The following is a 19,952-nucleotide window of genomic DNA, read 5'->3' on the forward strand; positions in this document are numbered from 1 at the left end:
AATAGATGATGTGTGTGTCAGCAGTCTCTTTCACTTGTCTTAGACCATGAGAGCAGAATGAGAGGCCATAAGCTTTAAATTGCAAAACCTCAAGTAGGACTGGAGAGTAAAATATGTAATTTTTCTTCAGAGAGTAGTGGATATGTGGAACAGAAATGGGCATCTATTTAATAACAGCATTGGAGTATCTGAAAATAGGTAGAGACTAGGATGGACACATGCTCTAAAGGACACAAAGGATTCTGTCTAATGGGGCTGGAGAGGATGGGGGTAGAGTGATGAATAATGGAGAGATGGGATGGCTGAATATTCTGGAGCTTTTACTTGATTAATTTTGAGATTCAGAGATTATCTTGACTACTTTCCCCCAGAAGATAGGGTGTGTGACGTCCATGATAGAGTAAGTTTTGGAAAAAGCAGGAAGATGGGCTAAAATATCCTCTTTTGCCCAAGTTTTCAAAACCTATCCTTGATTGTTATTTACTTGTTTCTGCTCTGGGACATTACAGTGATGTTTCTTGAATTTTAATAAATATTAATGGTGAATACAGTTCTCCAACATGAAGCACTGGTATGTTTGTTGATATGTCCAGCTAATACTGCTTTTGCAGGATTGAAGACCTGTTTGCATGTCCTAGTCTCATTGATGAGTTAGACAGACTGGTGAGCCAACAAGAATGCCTTTTGGAGACAGATAAACCCTATTAAAACCCAGCTTGCTTCTCTCATCCACAAGAGGACATTCATCAACTGGTCAATGAAGTAAAGAGACGGGAAGGAGAAAAAGTATGTTTGCGTTCTGCCCACAAAATCCTGTCAAGTGGGTTATGGGACCTATGGGATGCTATTGTGTAAGAAGTTTGTGACTCAGACAATTGAGGAGGGATGTGTAAGTAGCTACACTGAAATTAAATCAGAAAAAGCTGTGAGAAAGAAGCTCAGAATTGTCACAATTTTTAATGCCCGAAAATATATTGCACAATCTAGTTTTAGCAAGTTCTATTCCAGATAAAGTGCAGATAAAGTGTTTAAATCTCAAATTAGCAGCATAAAGTGAACCTCTTATCCACATAGTAAAAAATGCCTTATATCAATAAGCGTGAAGTTGTGTGTTTGCTTTCAACATAATTGAAAGCTTTAAAGTGGTTCTGGCCTTATGGAGTTACTTGAAATAAAGCAATTTTCCCTACAATAAAGTCAGCTAACAGTACTGCGATTACTTCTCTGAGTTTACAGCTGTTATCATATAAAAGACAAGGCAGGTTAAAACAGTGGAATATGCTGTTTACAATGGCACTCAGTTTAAACATATCATCATGGGAGGAGGCAAGAGTTATTGTTTTAGTGCGGTTGACTTTTGCAAATGTTCAATTAAGGAATAATTGCAAATCATAATGTTAAATTGCAATTGCATACATTTCCAAACTTATGTACTGGGTATTTTACATGAAGTGGATCATTTTGCATACTAAATCCAATATTTGAAAATGTGTCGGAAATTTGAAATCCAACCCCTTGAATATGTGACTCACCACTGGATCAGAAGGTCGTGGTTTGAATCCCCATTCAACGATTTTGAGCTTGCAGTCAAGATTGACACTCTAGTGCAGTGCTAGGAAAGCACTGTATTGTCAGATGTTCCATCCAAAAATCCTCCAAATAAGTTAATTATTCAGTTCATGGCTGTTTGTAGGACACCGCTGTACACAAATTTGCTGGTGTGTTTGCCTACAAACTGTATTTCACAGCAATTAGTTGAGGCTCTATATTAAATACAAGAATTATTGTTATCAAGCAAACCTCAGAATATCGGCTACATTGGTTGATACATTGCCATTTTTTGTTCATATGGTGACATATCCTTACTCTTTGACAAACAGTGACTATTAAAGTCATAATTGTATAGGATGAGCAAAAAGTCATAATAACTGCTGTATTATCTAAAAAAAATCAATATATTCTGTGAAGTGCTTCGAGACGCCTGAAGATGTGATAAGGCTCTATATCACATGCAAGGATTATTATTATTATTAAATTATCAAATGCAAGGATTATTAAAATATTAACATTTCTTTAAGACTTATTAGACATGCAATGGTATCATAGCTTTTTGGTCACCCTTTTTATACACTTAATATTTATTTTCTAGGGTTGATCGGCCAAGGAAAAGTGAAATCCACACTCTGCAAAGCCAAAATTTTACACTGAAACATTTTTGAATAGCTTTTATTTTAATTCCCCTATATACAAAAGCCCACCAGTACAATTTTATTATCATAATACTTGTGAAAATGGCATACTAACTGCCAAGCCAAAGATCTGTCACTAATGAAATATGATTAATTTAGCAACTAGCTTTCCTGAATTGTCAGCAAGATTTGAACACAAGCAAAAAAAGCAGAAGTAACAAACAACAATGAGTTTAAAGATTAGCTTAATGTCTGGAGTAATTGTCCAGCGGTTGTTCTTTGTCCATACAATAAATGAATAACTTCTCGAATTCATCTTTATCAAGGCAGGAATAGGAGGCTTCCCACACTTACACTTAAGCGTTCACTTACTGTACTTTACAGTATATCACGTGAAGCTCTATGTAATACCTTCCTGATGTAAAATACATTATATCAAATGCAAGGGTTATTAATATTATTAGACCTTAGTACTCTACAACTCTCAATAATGTTAAGTGACAACACAGGCGTGCTTTGATGACTTGATTGTAAATAAACTGAATTTTATAACAACAATACTTCTAAATGTAACTCTTTATCCCATCGAAAAGCAACTCACAATGTTTCATGCAACAAGCTACTTTGAAATGGAACAGTTATGAAGGGAAACAGGTAATTGACCCTAGCAAACAGCAATGAAATAAATGACCTTAAGCGGTCTAATTATTTGAATATTGCAACAAATTAGTCAGTAAAAGAAAACTGGTTCATATTAAATTGGTGATAACATACATTTGAGCAAATAGGGTCAATGCATTAAGCCTAATGATATTCAATATTCTTGGATATAATTTAATACTTTTTCAAGATTTAAACTAGGATTTAGTACAACTATAGGGTTTAAAGTGGGGCAAATGAGCAAATGGGGAGGTTAAGGGAATTTTTTTCATGCATAGAATAGTTAGGCTATATAGAATGCCCTGCCAGGTCCACCAGTGCAGGAGGAATCCATATTAGCTTTCAAAAGGGGACCAGATAAATACTTAAAAAGGAATAAGCTGCAGGGGTTTGGGAGGAAGGCAGGTAAATGGGACTGAAAGGATTAAAAGAACCAACACAGACATGATTGATCAAATGGCCTTTTCTGTAGTGAACAATTTCTATGGTCTTATAGCTCCATTTGTGAATTGCCTTCTGTTTCATGATGAAAATTGTAGGAATTGAAATGAAGTAATGATTCTAAAGCCTGCAAAAGCTGTTTTGTGACCGTCCTTTTGCTTTCTGACCTTTAGTTGGACTTTGGTTGGTGCAAAAAATGTGACCATAGGTCAGAAAGCAAAATCCTGGGTGATTTCGTCAGCAAATTCAGTTGCAAAGCAAAAGTCATGTTTAGTGACTTTTGGGGGTTTGTGAAGTCCACCTTTTCTACCCCAATATCCCAAAAAAACTTCAAGGGATATTAGGATCCCAAAATGCTAACCAGGTAAGGTGTCTAAGTGAACAAAATCAACTGCTCTATTTGACATGGCTGAAAGAGAGCTGTTGACATTATCTTGTTGATGATTAAACTGCAAATGAATGACACAGAGGGAACAGTGGTCTGAAAAGCATGAAGACACCACAATGCACAATAGCCTCACTTTGGGAAATACCTACAATGCATGAACAAAGCCTCACTTTGCTGATCTGAAAGGAAACAAAGCAAAATGCACCTGCCACAAACTGGTCAGCCAGACTCGAGTAATATTTCACACTTTATTGACTCCGCACCTGCACCTTGCCTTTAATGACACTTATTCATCAATTGAATCTTATTAGCAATAAAACCTACCTCTTGTCACGTGATAGAATCATAGAATTATACAGCACAGAAGGAGGCCATTTGGCCCATCGTGCCTGTGCTGGTTCTTTGAAAAGAGCTATCCAGATCCGAACAACTTGCTGTGTGAAAAAAATTCTCCTCACCTACCTTCTGCTTCGGTGTCCTTGGGTTACCGACCCACCTGCTAGTGGAAATAGTTTCCCCTTGTTCACCATATCAAATCCCCTCATAATTTTGAAAACTTCTATTACGTCTCCTCTTAACCTCCTCTGCTCCAAGGAGAATAATCCTAGCTTCTCTAGCTTCTCCTGATAACTGAAGTTCCTCATTCCTTGCACCATCCCGATAAATCTCTTTTGTACCCTCTCCAATGCCTTGACATCCTTCCTAAAGTGTGGTGCCCAGAACTGAACACAAAACACTCTAGCTGAGGCCTAGCCAGTGTTTTATAAAGGTTCATCATAACATCACAACTTGGCTTGAATCACAACTGTTATCCTACTTGAAGGACGTTATATGAATGCAAGTTGTTGTTGGTACTGATTTAAATAATAATCTTTGCATTTGATATAGCACCTTTCACTTTGGAAGGAAGTCTCAAAGTGCTTTGCAAGAATTACTATGAATTGGAGTGACTATTTTGTAGGTGAGCTAGTTCGCAATTAAGGTACTACATTGGCTTCAACATTTCTGAGTTCAGGAAGGAAAAAAAATAAGACAGCATTCCTATCAAGTGATCTTTGCTGACCTGCAAGAACAGAATTGCACTTGGCCTTGATATACTTCATGGTCAAATAGACTGCAGATGATTTAAGAGCTATTAAAAGTAAGTTACCAGAATTGCTCAGTTAGCAGCACTCTCACCATTGTATCAAAGGGTTGTGGTTTCAAATCCCAAATCAGAGCTTTGTGTGCACAATCTGGACTGACACATTATCAGAGTCACTGTCCATCAGGTTTTAGCTGGTTAAACTCCAGCAGTACCCCAACTCACAGTCTGCTCTTGGTAACCTTCGCTTAATAGTTTCTGGATGAGGTAAGCAGGATACGTCCCTCTGAGAGCGAGTGCGCATTCCAAACCTGGGAATTTCTATTTGAACTACAACAACAACAAGATTCCATTTATAGAGCGCCTTTCACGTCGGGAGGACATCCCAAGGCGCTGTACAGTTGGGTCGGGACCTGAGCAGTGGGGAAATGGTCACGGTGAGGGGAGGGAAGGGAGGGAGCGAGGAGGGGATAGAGAGTCGAGACGGGAGCTGAAGGCATGGTCAAAGAGAAAGGTCTTGAAGGAGGAAAGCGAGGAGGCAAGGCAAAGGCACTGGGGGATGGAGTTCCAGAGCCTAGGGGCTGAGAGGCTGAAGGCCCGGCCACCGATGGTAGGGCGGTTGGGGCGGGGGATGTGGAGCAGACCGGAGCCAGAGGAACGGAGGGTACGGGCAGGTAGGTAGGGGGATAGTAGGTCGGAGAGGTAGGAGGGAGCAAGACCGTGAATGGCCTTGTAGGTGAGGATGAGGATCTTGAATTCGATCCTCTGGGGAATGGGAAGCCAGTGGAGGCGAGCGAGGGTGGGAGTGATGTGGTCGTGAAGCCTGGTGCGGGACAGTACACGAGCTGCAGAGTTCTGAATGACCTGCAGCTTGTGGAGGGAGGTGCAGGGAATGCCGGCGAAGAGAGAGTTCCCATAGTCCAGTCTTGAGGTGATAAAGGCATGGACCAGAGTTTCAGCAGCGTGAGGGGTGAGTAGTGCCGTAATCTGGCGATGTTTCGGAGGTGATGGAAGGCGGTGCCAGTTGTGGTGCGGATATGAGGAAGAAAGGACAGCTCAGGGTCGAACAGAACGCCGAGGTTCCTGACTGGCTTTGAGAGGTGGAGAGTGCAGCCTTGGATGCTGATGCTGTCAGCGCCTGAGGTGCGGAGGCGCTGACGCGAGCCAATCAGGAGGGCCTCAGTTTTGCACACGTTGAGCTGAAGAAAGTTGTCTCTCGTCCCGGAGGTGGCATGCATGAAATTCTCAGTTCGGTTTGAATACTCTTAAGCACGGTGATATGTTTCCGCAAGTGTCAATCATCCAGCTGACGCCCAAAAAATCAGTTGAGATGTTTAATTGACTCATATTCCTTTTTAGGTTGATTCTAACATTTCCATAGGATTGAAAAAGGGGAGTTTCCAGAAACATTAGTCATTATGATTGCGGGACTTTGCTGTATGCAAATTGTTTGTGTACGACTACAAATTCATTCCATTTGACTGCAATTATATATGAAGCACTTTGAGATGCTTTGGCATTTTATATGCCATATTAGATGCTAGGTAAATTGTTATTATCGTAATATAAACTTTCTTTGTAACATCAGATTCAATGGTATTGCATTACAGATCATATTACCATACTAGCCTTTGCTGGCTTCCTAATTCTCTTGCAAATAAATTCACAACCTTGAAACTGCCTACCAGCCCATAAAATACACAGTCACTCCAGTTACAGTATATCCTGTGAAACATTCTGAGATGACTTGTCAATGTGAAAGGCGCCATATCAAAATGTCCTCTATTTTGACAATTCTAATAAAGATAGAGACCTAAAAGAGCAAAATAAATGGTTAGAATATTGCATTGATATAACATCTTTCATGTACATTCATTGAAATGTCACATAGTGCTTCCAGAATTTTCTGTAAAGCGCACTGACAGTGCATTTGAGGGCAGAGGCGGCAGCCAATATGTGCACAGCAATGTCCCACAAACAGCCATGAAGTGAATGGTGGAAGCTGATAAACCTTCACAATCTGACAATTGTGAATTATTAACCTTTTTTCCACTGAAAGGCATTTCAACCAAAATGAGTGGATAGGTTGTTGCCTTTTCTGGTTGGGAACAGGTTAAAACATTCACAATTGTATGACTTTATGAGCAGCATATTAAAAAAAACTGTACATTCATTAATAAACACGCTCGCATTGCCCATTCATGCACTTTTGTCCAGATAAAAGCTAGGAGGCGTACAAGAGGTGCAGCAGAGACTGAGAGCATTAAAGGCAGCAATTCCATGGAGGTAAGGAAGGCGAAGAGATAAGGCAGAGAATAAAATTGGCCCAAATTAGCACACTGCACCTACAGCACAAGGCCCTTGTTTCCACTTGCTGTGACCGCTGAATGGCACCCAAGAAAGTATGCTGGCAATGTTTAACAAGCCATTCATCTCTTACCTGTTCTCATTAAACAGAAACCCTTGTTTGAACCATGAACCCATTAGGCTGATTTGCAGTCTGTTATCAGAAGGATTAATCTTCTTATCAGCACCACATTAAATTTGCAATAAAGTCTACATTTTATTTACATTCAAAGAGAATTTAACAATATTTATCATAACCTACCTTCAGAACAATTGATTCAGAATTGTTTGCATTTAAAAAAATCCTTATGTTGTATGCATGCATTAAACAACTGGAGTGTGCTTAAGTTTCTTTCAATATAACATTATTTCGTTTCTACAGGCTGCACATTTTCAGGTGATACTACATGATTGATGTAAGGCAATTGAAACAGAGTGAGTGTCATGCGACTGATATGCATTATCAGTCTATCACTGGTATATAAATGTAAGTGCTTTTGCAAAGGTTTCACAGTGAGCCAAATTCAGAAAGACAACAACGAATTATTTGTTATGCAGTTCTAATGAAGTGGCGCACCTGATATGCTAACCCATCTTTTCCTCTTTCAGATGCTGATCGATCTGTTGTACTATGGATTCCCAGGCAGCATTTTCTGATTATGTTACCGATTTATAGGTTCTCTTTGTAAATCGGGAAAGGGAGAAATTGCCACTGTTTTGAGGAGAGGAGGAGAACAGCCAGCAGAGCATCAGGCCATCTTTATTGCAATGAGATCATTGGCAAGTAAGGCAATGATGTTTCCATGACTCAAGCAATGCTCTTTACTCAGAAGTGATCTTTTTGGTTCATAGAAATTACAGCACAAAAGACAGGCCATTGATCTTAAATTCCCTGCCACCCCTCAATACCCTTTTAATTTGTTCCTCTGCAAATATTTATCCGATTTCCCTTTAAAGGTTTACCTGTTAACAAGCAAAGGAAAAAAAAATTACCGAACACATCATTCTGTTGATGATGGCCTTTTAATATATTGTTAGAATGGATCACCCATCCTATTGTCAGAGACACTCATATTTTAAGAGACTGACGTAGCTCAGAACAGTATCCCAGCAACCCAGAAATTCAGCTGACGCGTAGTCTTGTCCTCTGTATTTTTGTTTACAATCATCTAGGTCATTACTTGGTTTGGGATCACTAGTTCTTGGTTTGCTGTATTTCAAGATATTGTTCTAGATCTAAATTCTCAATTCAATTTAGAATCTTAAGTACCTCCATAATGTTCCCTCTGAGTGTCTCTTTAAAGTCTGACAACTTCAAGCTGATTTTCCCATTTTTCATAACTCATTGTTCTGCTCTGTATTGACTCTAGGGCCTGGGTAGGCCACCTCTTTTGATTTTTTTTCCAGCCGTATTTCTTATATGCGCAGAAATTCAGCATCATGCTTAAGAGCAACCAAATCAAACTGAGAGTTCCACATTTGTATGCCAGCTCCGCTTGGAATTTTTCCTGTGTTTGGAATGGAATACACACTCTATCCCTCGACACAGGTTGGCAAGATCCAAGGCTTGGGGACTCCACAGCTTTTGTTGTAGCTACTGGAAATGTATACTATATTTAAGATATGGCCTGGCAAAAGCACTGCACACTTTGGAGGATTTCTACCATCTGCTCCACAATAAGAGGGATCATCTTCAGAGGGAAGCAGAGGGGAAATTTGTTGGAAATATAGAGGGGAAAAAATACTTGATGTCCTGCATAACAAATTGACTTTTGTGACTTATTGACATTAAAACCAAAAAGAGCTCAGACTCCAGAGTTCAACATACAATTGATTCTGAGTCATGTTTCTAGCGATATTACAACACAGTGACAAAGTGTCTATGACTGGTATTTCTTGTTAGATTTTTGTTAATCAATGTTAAAGGCCAAATGGGAGGAAGAGAGCAAATGAACAACAACAACAACAACAAAACTACATTTGTATAGTGCCAATAAAGACACACAATATAAACCATTTGGCCTACTCATTCCACAACTATTCACATCACATTCATTCCACACAGACTACTCCAGGGCAATTTGTATTATCATGTTCTCTAATCCCAATTCTCTGTGTACTCATTGTAATGGGATAAAATAGGCCGTATCACAAGATCACAAGTTTGGTTCAGATGAAACAGGCCCTTTGATCCATTTGATCTCATCCTTCTAGATTACCCACACTGCTGTCCCATCACAGCATGAAGCTGTTCTTCAAATGAGTCCAGTGTCATGGCCTCAGCCACCCATCCTGACAACCTGTTCCAGTTGTTAATTACCCTCTGGATAAGGAAAAACTTCCTGGTATCCGTCCTGAAATTGTGTTTTGCAACTCTAACCTATGCCTCTTGTTCTACTGTATTGGTGCATCCTAAAGTAGTTTAATCCTGTATTTATTATATAATGCACAGAGGGGAAAATTGGTAGTTTCTAATATGGGAGAATGTGAATAGCTAACTGCTTAGGCTGTTTAAAAGTGCCATCTTTATTCAAAATCTTTCTTGTAAACATATTTTAAAAAATTCATCTGTGTGAAGCATGGCTTAACAACAGTCACACCACTACAAAGTGACTCATTATTTGAAGCAACAGTTTGAGTACTATATGCAAATTATGTGAAGGGTCAGGGTCTTTAATGCAATACATTACCAAGTTGAAAGATTAGTCGCAAAATGAGATAGATTAAGAAGTAATAGAGAACACTAAGCTTGGCGTTTAAAAGCCTTCACCTTACAGGATAAGGGGGAATAATCACTGCCTCCAGTGAGTGGTAAATGAGGTTTAATTTGTTCTATTTCTTTATAGAATTACTTATTCCAGAAGTGCACATGTGAAGATAGGATCTGAAACATCTGTAATAATAATAATCTATATAATAATCCTTAATAATAATCCTTTGTCAAATATTCTGTCATCATTTGCTAGCAAGGATCATATATGAATGATGGCCATTTGGGTAAGGAATTACAGGTGATCAACACCTCCAGAACCTTACACCAGCAGAAAGAAAAACAAGTCAAAAGCCTTTAGGGGAGGAGAGCTGAAAGGAAGAAAGGTAGTGAAAGTGAAAAAAAAATGGGGACAGAGAAAGAATGATAAAGAATGAATAGGAGAAAATAGAAATAACCGAGAATGTTGAATTAGGATCCCATGATTAAAAAATCTTAAAGAATCATTAGGTATAACTGTAATTGATATTATATTCTTGGTGTTCATTTTATCTACATAGGATTAATATTGCAGAAATTAAACTGTGTGTAATATTGGAGTCATTTTATTGCTGTACTATTAGTTTTTATCTGCAATGGTGTATAGGACATGGAATGTTATAATCCAGGCCAACTATTCTGGGCCAGTGTTTATGCTCTATGTGAACCTCCAACTCGACTATAAATACAAATTGTATTAAATTTACAATAAATCCTGTAAAGCATTTTGAGATGTCCTCCTGACATGAAAGGTGCTGTATCAACTGAAAGGATCATTATTATTATTAAATTCCCTACTCCCTCATGGCAGACGGTCATTTTTCCCTGGCTTTGGTAGCAGACTAAGGGTTAAAAGAACCACATCTCCATGAAAGGTCTTTGGCAAGCCGTATTTATTTACGGAGGAAGAAAACTCATAGGAGTCCATGTGTCAGCTATTCACCCCGCACCCACCCACCAACAAGAACATCACAGAAGTGACGCGATGATGTGATTTGATGCATCATCAGATTGTTTGTTTGTAAACGTAATAATTTTTCAAAAGACATTTTCAGGAACAAGATGAATAGCTGTGCGCAATTGGCTGCTGCGCTTTGCCCACAAGATATGGTCAATTCACTTTACAGTGTGTTCTGTGAAGCGCTTTGGAACGTCCTCCCAATGTGAAAAGCGCTATATCAAATGCAAGGATTATTATTGTGTGAAGTGCTTTGAGATGTCTCGAAGACGTAATAAGACGTATATCAAATGCAAGAATTATTATATAGATGAGCTTTTAATACTTCTTTACTTATCTTTTGCTCCGTTCTTATTTTTATAACAGATATTGAATTTTTGTTTCCTCCTACATTTTTCCAAAAGTTCAGTGAAGGGCCCAAAATTTCACCAGGTCTTAGTGTGGAAGTTCAATTTGTCTTAAGATTCTTAATATAGGGCAAAATGATGCAAAATTCTAACTTTTAGTCTTAATTTGGAAGCCAGTTTCCTGCAGTTATTAACACAAATCTTGAAAATTAAAACTGAATTCAAGAAATTTCTACCATTCCACGCCATCTTAAATTTTAAGACAAAATGGTTCTACAGGCTAAGGGGAAATCATGAGCCTCCTAGTTTTCTTGTTATTTTGTCATTGTGATGGGATTGTATTGTTCTGTTCTTGTATGCTGACTGGTGAAGAATTTGCAATTTTCGCTTCGATCTAACTGTTTGTGCCCAGGATTGACAGTTGTCATTCAGTCAGTCCCAGTTTTCATTCAATTATGTACTGAAATATTGCTTGAAATAGGTTTTCCAGTGCATTGGGCAAGATAAAAGCCTTGATCTGAACCAAATTTCTATTTTCAACAACAAATGTACATTTGCAAATATATGACGGCGCACAAAAAGGCTGACATTTTTAACCTTTGCTGAGCCGACCAAAGGAATAATGTCTGTTTAAAGTGGGAACAATACAGGTTACTTGAAGTGACCTTTGTACTATATTCCCTGATGCTGTATATTTATCAGTAATGATGAACTGACAGAAAGGCAGAAATGAATGAGCTACAAGACTTGTATAAAAACAACAGCCATTTTCCATTACCTATCATTATTACGTTTTATTATTCTGCAGGTAGATACAAACCCACAATAACCTGCATCCGGCTAATGTTGCCTATATGAGCAATGCAAGAGGCAGCAGCTATAAGCTCTGTTCACTCGTACCTGCTTATAACTGCAACTGACCTGATGGCAAATATGAAATATCAAAGCGCCTGTCAGCAATCCTGAATGGGACAAAGAAAAGCTGCATTAATGATTAACTGTGCTAAAAGCCCAGGCTTTTGTATTCCCATGGTGCTCGGACTATCTCGCTGCCATGTGACATGCTGAGGCCATTTTCTAGCAGATTGAGGAAAGCTAGTGAGCAAACACAGGTGGTTTGGAGTCAGCACCGCTGTCAGGGACAACCACAAACACCACCAGCTATGCTTGGCTAAATTAGCTTCACTGTTTGCCTCCCTTTCTGCTTCCTGGCGATTTTACATTTCAAGTCCAACGTTTCTGGCCCTTATTCGCAAACCATTCATACGCACACAGCTAAAAAGCAGAAGAAAAATAGGATTTTTCTTAACAAAAAAAGGAGAGACAGAGACGGGTACTCTCTTTGAAGCAGCAGCATTTGGTGACCAAATGTGCAGACCGAGTAAACTAATTAAATGTCTTCAAGTATTTAGTGGAGGAAACAAAGCAAATTTATTTTTCTCAAGTGGGACTATTTTGGTGACCCTAACCAAACATTGGAAAGCAATGATTGTGCCATAAACATGTGGGGATGATTTCAATCTTCCTGCAGTTACTTCAGAGACCACTATTTGCCCATGATATTTTGTAAGGGTCACAAGTAGCAGAGAAGTTAAACGGAGATAATTTTGTTCTTGGGAGTTCTTGGCTGCTCCCCTCAGTTGCACTTTTATCTGACACACATAAAAGGCATACAATGTATGCCATGCCTCCCATAATCCTTGCAGACATGCAGTGGAGATCTATAGTCCCCCTAGTGGTATACCACTCATTTCTATTCCTATTATGGCACCAAGTAGACTACATGCTGTCATATACTGTTCAAATATTTATATTTGTATATTATTGCACTGTGTTCAAACTCAAAGCTGTGGCAATTACATTGCCCAATAAAATACAGTCTATCAGTAAAAGATGATAAAGGAGTTTTAAGTAAACACGAAAAATCAACAGGAAAAGAAATAAAGATATAAAAAGTTGCAGAAGGATATAAATGACTGAAAATAATCAGCATATTGTGCACTGGGTACACAAACAATAAGGTGCAACGGGAGCCTAATTGGATCTAAATAACGCCATTTAAATAATCTCAGAGGTTAGTTGCTCAAAATATAAACATGCCACTAAATTTTTGAATAGGTAAACAAGGCATCTGCACTGACTGTATGGAGAAAGAAGCAATAATCTCATAAGCCTTCAAAGCAACGTACTACCAAATAAACTAAAGATGACAAGTTCTAAAGCTTGACATGTTTTCTCCAGCATCAATTAGACACCAGTTGGAGACTTCTGAGATATTTTGTTTAAGACCTAACTTTTCCCAGAAAAGTCAATCGAACAATGAATTTTAGAGAAAATATATGTGCAAGTGGAAGTTGGTACAAAGGAGGGATTACCCTTTTAATAAAAGTCTTTGATATAATGGAAATGCCTTGAAGGTATCATCCACCCTTTTTGAAAACAAATTTAAGACAAACTCCAGCGCTGTATGTATTTTGAGATATTATACAGGATTTTAATTATTAATAATGCTATGAAGAAAAATGCTGAAGGAGACTTATTGTTTGGATCTTATAAAACAATAAAAAATAAATAATAATCCTTGCATTTGATATAGCGCCTTATCATTTTGCCAAAATATCTCTAAGCACTTTTATTTATGGTAAAGTGTGGTGACTCTTAACACAGCAACCAATTTGTACACAGCAAAGTCCCACAAACAGACACGACCTGAATGACCAATTTTAGTGGGAGGATTGTTGGCAAGGGCACTTTACTTTGATAATACTTTGATAACTTTTTGATAATTAAAGATCCCATGGTACCATGGGATCTTTAACATCCACTTGAACAGCCAGACAGGATCTTGGTTCAATATTTCATGTGGAGTACAGCACCTCTGACAATGCAGCACTCCCCAACATTATGTTGGAGTGTGAGCCGAGACCCTGAGCTCATGATCATAAGGCTGGCAGTACTATTTCAAATAAGTTTTGCAGGATATTTCATGAAATCCGATTATTGAGTTTCGGAGATAACACTGGTAACCTTGAATGTTCCAATGCTGAGAGTCCTGCACTGTCATTTGAATAGATGCTTTATTTATTGATGTAAACTAGACACATGTGTTTTAAAATGTTTTAACACTAGAACTTACGTCAGTAATGTTGATTGAAGCAAATTTAGACAAATATACCCTGGAATAATCCAAGGTTCATGGCAACTTTATATTAAATAGTAATATGAGCGCAAAGTCTGTTTCTTCAAGGGATGAAAGTATTATCCAAATTACTGGTGTGGAAAAGCTGGTGAGGGTGCTTATTGCGGTGCTCTTTAATTGTCAATCAGAATAGATAATCTTACACAGTATTGCAGTGATAGTCACCATGTACTTTGGGCTTGAAAATAGTTTCAATCAGAAAACTACAGTATAAATGGTGCCTTGCCCTGGAAAAAGTGTCCATTTTTGTGCTAACAGATAACCCAAGTGATCTCAAGGTAACATTAGTGTTACTAGAAATGCATGTTCAGAATTTCTTTGTAAATCCCACTGACAATGTTTTCTGCCTAGATTGATGTTAACTTCTGCTATTTGGGTGGTAACTTTGAGGTGATTATGTATATGTACTGCCCAACATTCCAATATTGCAATCTCCAATCTCCATCCCACTTTTCCATCTCTTTGAAATTTACAACCGTTCATCATATTAATAATAATAATGATGATAATAACAATCCTTGCATTTGACATACAACAACAACAACAAGATTTCATTTATAGAGCACCTTTCATGTCGGGAGGACGTCCTAAGGCGCTGGACAGTTGGGTCAGGACCCGAGCAGGGGGGAAATGGTCAGGGTGAGGGGAGGGAAGGGAGGGAGCGAGGAGGGGGTAGAGAGTTGAGAGGGGAGCTGAAGACACAGTCAAAGAGAAGGGTCTTGAGACCGGCCTTGAAGGAGGAAAGGGAGGAAGCAAGGCGAAGGCACTGGGGGATGGAGTTCCAGAGCCTAGGGGTTGAGACATCTCAAAGCGCTTCACAGAATGTTCTTTAAAGTGAATTGACTATATTTTGTTGATGAAACACGTTGGCCAATTGAGCACAGCAGTCATGGATTGATCAATCATATTGCTAAAAAGAGTGATCCTTCTGATCCTTCACGCTAGCAACCACTCACAACCTCTGTTCTTTCTAATGTTCTGGCCGATGATATCAGCTATTAAATTATTTATAACCTTGAATGTTCAGGCCTAATCCATGACTGAAGATTACTTTCAATGTCTCTTATGCTCTCTGGGGCTCTGATCTTGGAGCATTTTGGTGATTGTATTGTTATTGTCTTGGAGAGCTCCAAGACCTTTAAAATGGCTTAGCACCATATACTTCCAAATAAATTATTCTCTTCTACCAAAGAGATATTTATGACTACCTAGTTTCTCTGTAATCCCAAACTGAAATTGAATATGTGACTATTCTTCAAATACTTCCCCCCAAAGGTGTGTTCTCTCTCCCACTTTCTTTCTTAACATCAGTGCTCTCCACCACTCTTCATCCAATACCACATTCTTCTGTTGATAATAATAATAATAATCCTTGCATTTGATAAAGTCCATAATCTTTGGAGGCGTCTCAAAGCACTTTGATAATTTGACTCCACGTTTATCTTCAAATTGCCTTCTTGCTCCCAATATACACTTTTAAAGTGTAAATGTTTGACTTTCTACGTACTATTTGATGGGTCACCGATTATTTGTCTATTTCACCTTCCTTTATAAGATCTGCTTTAGACAATCATGCTGACAGCGTATCAATTTCATTGAGAATGCCAAATCTTTGTTGGTAAATTCTCTGAAAAAACTAGCAGTGCCTCATCCTCCAGACCAGATTATTCTGGTCCTTTCCTTTTTCTCAGCAGCTGTGGGTCTGTAGCTGCCAAAACAAGCAAGTCATTCACAGACCACATTACTGTTACTCACTCACATGCCCAAAAGAGTCAGTGTTGATGGTGCACTGCAATGAGAATCCCTTATTGACATTATCACATGCATTCTCAGGAAATCAGGAGACTATCAAACAAAGTTGTGGTGTAAGCACAATACTGTAATTAATGACATTAAAATGTCCAAGAGCATGATATCACAGCATGATACCCCCTTACACTTTCCACTTTCACCAATGTTGGATGAGTAAGTGTTCGTATCAATCAAATATTTGATGATATACGGTCACAAGAGTTTTTTAAAAATTAATTTGGGTACTTGTCAACATCTGACACTTTCCCTCTTTATCTCAGCAACAACTTTATGTAGTTTTAATCACAATAGGAGCATGGCCATAGCTTTTAGAACAGCCCAGTGAGATATCTGCAAATGGGTGGGAAAAAATCTCTGATTGATGTAAAAACTATAACTTTCAGGAGCACTGTTAGCATCACAGAGAATCAAACAAAGAGAATTGTTCATATTGCGAACTATCAGTTATCAATGATATAAAAGGGGTCTGGTGAGAGGTATAAAGGGGTATAGTGATAGGTATAAGGGGGTCTGGTGAGAGGTATAAAGGGGTCCGGTGAGAGGTATAAAGGGGTATGGTGAGAGGTATAAAGGGGTATGGCAAGAAGGCAGGGATTAAAAGTTCTAAAAAACTGCTGGAGTAGGTTCAATGGCCTGAATGGCTTCTTCGTGTTCCTTTTCTTCCTGTGTTCCTATTAAAGTGCCACATATTTGAAAGTTTGTATTTTGTCAATTGGAAACAAAANTAAAAAACTACATTTAAAATATGTCTGGCAAGTGACAATAATTTAACAGAATTCTGTGATAACACTAAACTCAACCTGGTTTAATTCTTTGTCATTTTGAGATTGGGTTTGTCATGTACGCAAGCCGGCTATTTTATTCTCATGTTTTGACCTCTCCTTTCCAAGGTCCCACTTGTTTGTAGCAATGAAGGGCACAACATGATCTCCAAGAAAGACTGGTGACCTTCCATTTGATCAAGGGTGAAGCATAGATCCTCGGTTCATGGCATTTGTGATGAGTTTGGATTATTTTAACCCATCAATCATGAACAAGGTTTTCTGTAGAGTAGATGAATGAAATGGAAGAAGATTGAAAGGGACTTGACTGGCACCCTCCTTAGTTTACATTTCAGTTTGAATTGAATAGTAATTAACATTGAAAATATGGTTAGTAAGATTAAAAGTTGCCTGATATTTAACTGGATTTTCTGAGCTCCATTACCATTGTTGCATGAGTAATCATTTTTGCATTTGATATAGCGTCTTATGATGTTTTTGAGACATCTCAAAGCGCTTCACAGAATATACTGCAAAGTGAATTATATTTTGTGGGCAAAACATAGCCAATTGCACACAGTAGTGTCCTAGAAACAGTTGTGGACTGAGTGACCAAATAATCTTTTTAAAAATGGATTATTACCTTATTGGGCAATGGAGAAATCAAATTCTAAAGGTTTCCTGCAAAGCACATAACATCAATTCTTCATTTAGGTGATAATGTTCAATACATGGAATGAAAAAAATAGAAGCCTTAGAGTTAGCAAATGTAAAAGAAGGAGCTGCACTAAAGAATGGTTCTTAAGTGCTAGATCCTCTGCTCTTCATCCTTCTGTCCCAGTTTTAAAACACAACAGACAAAACCGTAAACCCTAAATGAAAAATGGAGCTTTCTACGATGGATAAAGATTATCAGACAAGGATATTCACTGTGAACAAAAATATAGTTTGCTTGAAGAAAGCCTTTTTCCCATTTGATCTCATTCTTCCATAATAACCATACTACCGTTTTTCCATGAGTGAACTGTGTTTTTATTGAATCCTGGCCTCAGCCAATCTTGCTGATAACCCGCCCCAGCTTTTGATTTTCCTTTGGAATAATTCCTGGTATCTGTCTTAAAATTTCTCTCCAAACACCTGAACCTATCTCCTCTTTTCCTTGCCTGGTGCCTACATAAGCGCAGTATTAATCATTTGAAAAATTCTTTATTTACCCTGCAAAGTTCTTCCGCCCATAGTATAATCTATCATGCAAATAATTTGATCAGTAAATAACAGGTGGTAGGCTCTTTGTTTGGGTCATACTACCTTCATGTTTGCATTGGAGAGGAGTGGACAAATTAAAGAAAATGTCAAATTGTGCCAGCTTCAATGTGGAATATATTGATACGAAGGGCAGTGTTATGTGATGTACACTAAGGATCGTGGATGTTGGGAAACAGGATGTGGCTGGCTGACTAATAGATTAATGCCACTGAATAACTTATTAATATCACATGTTACATTCAGAGAGGCGTTGTAAAAAATCACAGGTTCAGTGAAAAGAATTGCATCAGGATGAGGTGAGGCAGCGTGTTAGTATGCTTCCCTTTCATACCTCTGGCTCAGCTGGTAGCACTCTCACCTCCAAGTCATAAGGTTGTCGGTTCAAACCCTATGTCAGGACTTGGAACTCATATAGTCTCGACTAACACTCCAATGAAGTGCTGGATGTGCTGTCTTTTGGATGAGACATTAAACCAAGGTCCCATCTACCTGTTCAGGTGGAAGTTGAAGACCCCATGGTGTGATTTGAAAAGAGAAGGGAGTTTTATCCCAGTATCCTGCCCAACCGTCCCCCAAATAAAAATTGGTCATTCACTTCATTGCATCAGTGAGACATTTTTCCAAACAAATTAATTGGATGGCCAAAGCAAAAGGCCAATCTAAGCAATAATGCAACATTTAGTGTAAGTAGTTTTTGATCAAAGTCAGACTGGTAGGTTCATCGATGTCCACAGAGTGACCTTTTGTTGATGGTGGGGTTACTTTTCCAATTCATTTAACAAATGTGTTTATTTTAGAAAAAAATAATTGTAAAAGGATATCTCATCAGTGCAATCATTTTTAAACATCAAAAATGATGACTGACTTTCATATCTGTTGTGTTAGCATCATATTTCCCACAAATCCTGAACCACTGTTTCTACCAATATTTTATTTTGTGACTTCTCTTCTTTTGCTCCAATAAGCTAATGATATTTAGAAACACGGGAATGTACAGGACCAGAGAAAACCTTTGCGGACCATCTGAGCAGTCGGACAAATAAGCCATTTTTACCTCTTACTTCTGTCAATTTCTTTGCCAATTAATTTGCTGAAACAATTTCCCTCTCTTGGCACATTATTTGACATCATCTCCCTTTTATGTTCTATCCCTCTAGATAGAAAGCCCAAGACCCCAATTACCTTTTTTTATATAGCTTTATCTATTTTTGTAACTACTATTAGAGATTTAGGAACATATGAACGGGAGTATGCCATTCTATTAGATTATGGCTGATCTGTACCTCAACTCTGGATTTGTGGATCTGAGTGCCATGATCTCTTTGCTCCTCTTAGGTTTGTACCATCTAGACTATAGATGGCTTCTTTATTTTTCCTGCCAAGGTGAATTACTTTCATTTTCCTACATGAAACTTTATTTCCATCTGTCTGTCCATTCTGCTAGCCTGATTATATCTTCTTGCATTCTTCTGCAATCCCCTTAACTCTTTACGTACCTTCTCCACCCAGTTTGGTGTCACCTGCAAATTGTGACACCGCACCTCCTAAACCTGAATCCAAATCACTTATGAATATCGTGAACAGTAATAATCCTATCATGGATCCCTGTGGAACATCACTTCCTATCTCGTGCCAGCCTGAGACCTCCTTACCTCCTACCTTTGCTTTTGGTTTCATAACCATTCTTTGGTCCATTCTGCTACCTCTCCCACAATTTTGCATGCCCCTATTTTAGTCATGGGTCACCTCAGG

The 19,952-nt window shown here is 38.4% G+C and overlaps 1 long non-coding RNA gene across 2 annotated transcripts in view; it reads left to right on the forward strand.

Moving 5' to 3' along the window:
- Positions 1–8,935, forward strand: part of LOC103181696 — a 57,567-nt gene extending 48,632 nt beyond the window's left edge. Inside the window, exons 1-3 of one of the 2 annotated variants that reach the window (XR_488233.2) lie at positions 6,869–7,048; positions 7,491–7,595; positions 7,718–8,935. This is a non-coding gene — a long non-coding RNA (uncharacterized LOC103181696). Of the gene's footprint in view, positions 1–6,868; positions 7,049–7,490; positions 7,596–7,717 lie in introns of those variants that run through there. The other variant, XR_488232.2, reaches the window with a different exon arrangement.
- Positions 8,936–19,952: the final 11,017 nt, after the last annotated feature.

Source organism: Callorhinchus milii, unplaced genomic scaffold, assembly GCF_018977255.1.
Source record: "Callorhinchus milii isolate IMCB2004 unplaced genomic scaffold, IMCB_Cmil_1.0 Scaffold3, whole genome shotgun sequence".
NCBI classification, from domain to species: Eukaryota; Metazoa; Chordata; class Chondrichthyes; order Chimaeriformes; family Callorhinchidae; genus Callorhinchus; species Callorhinchus milii.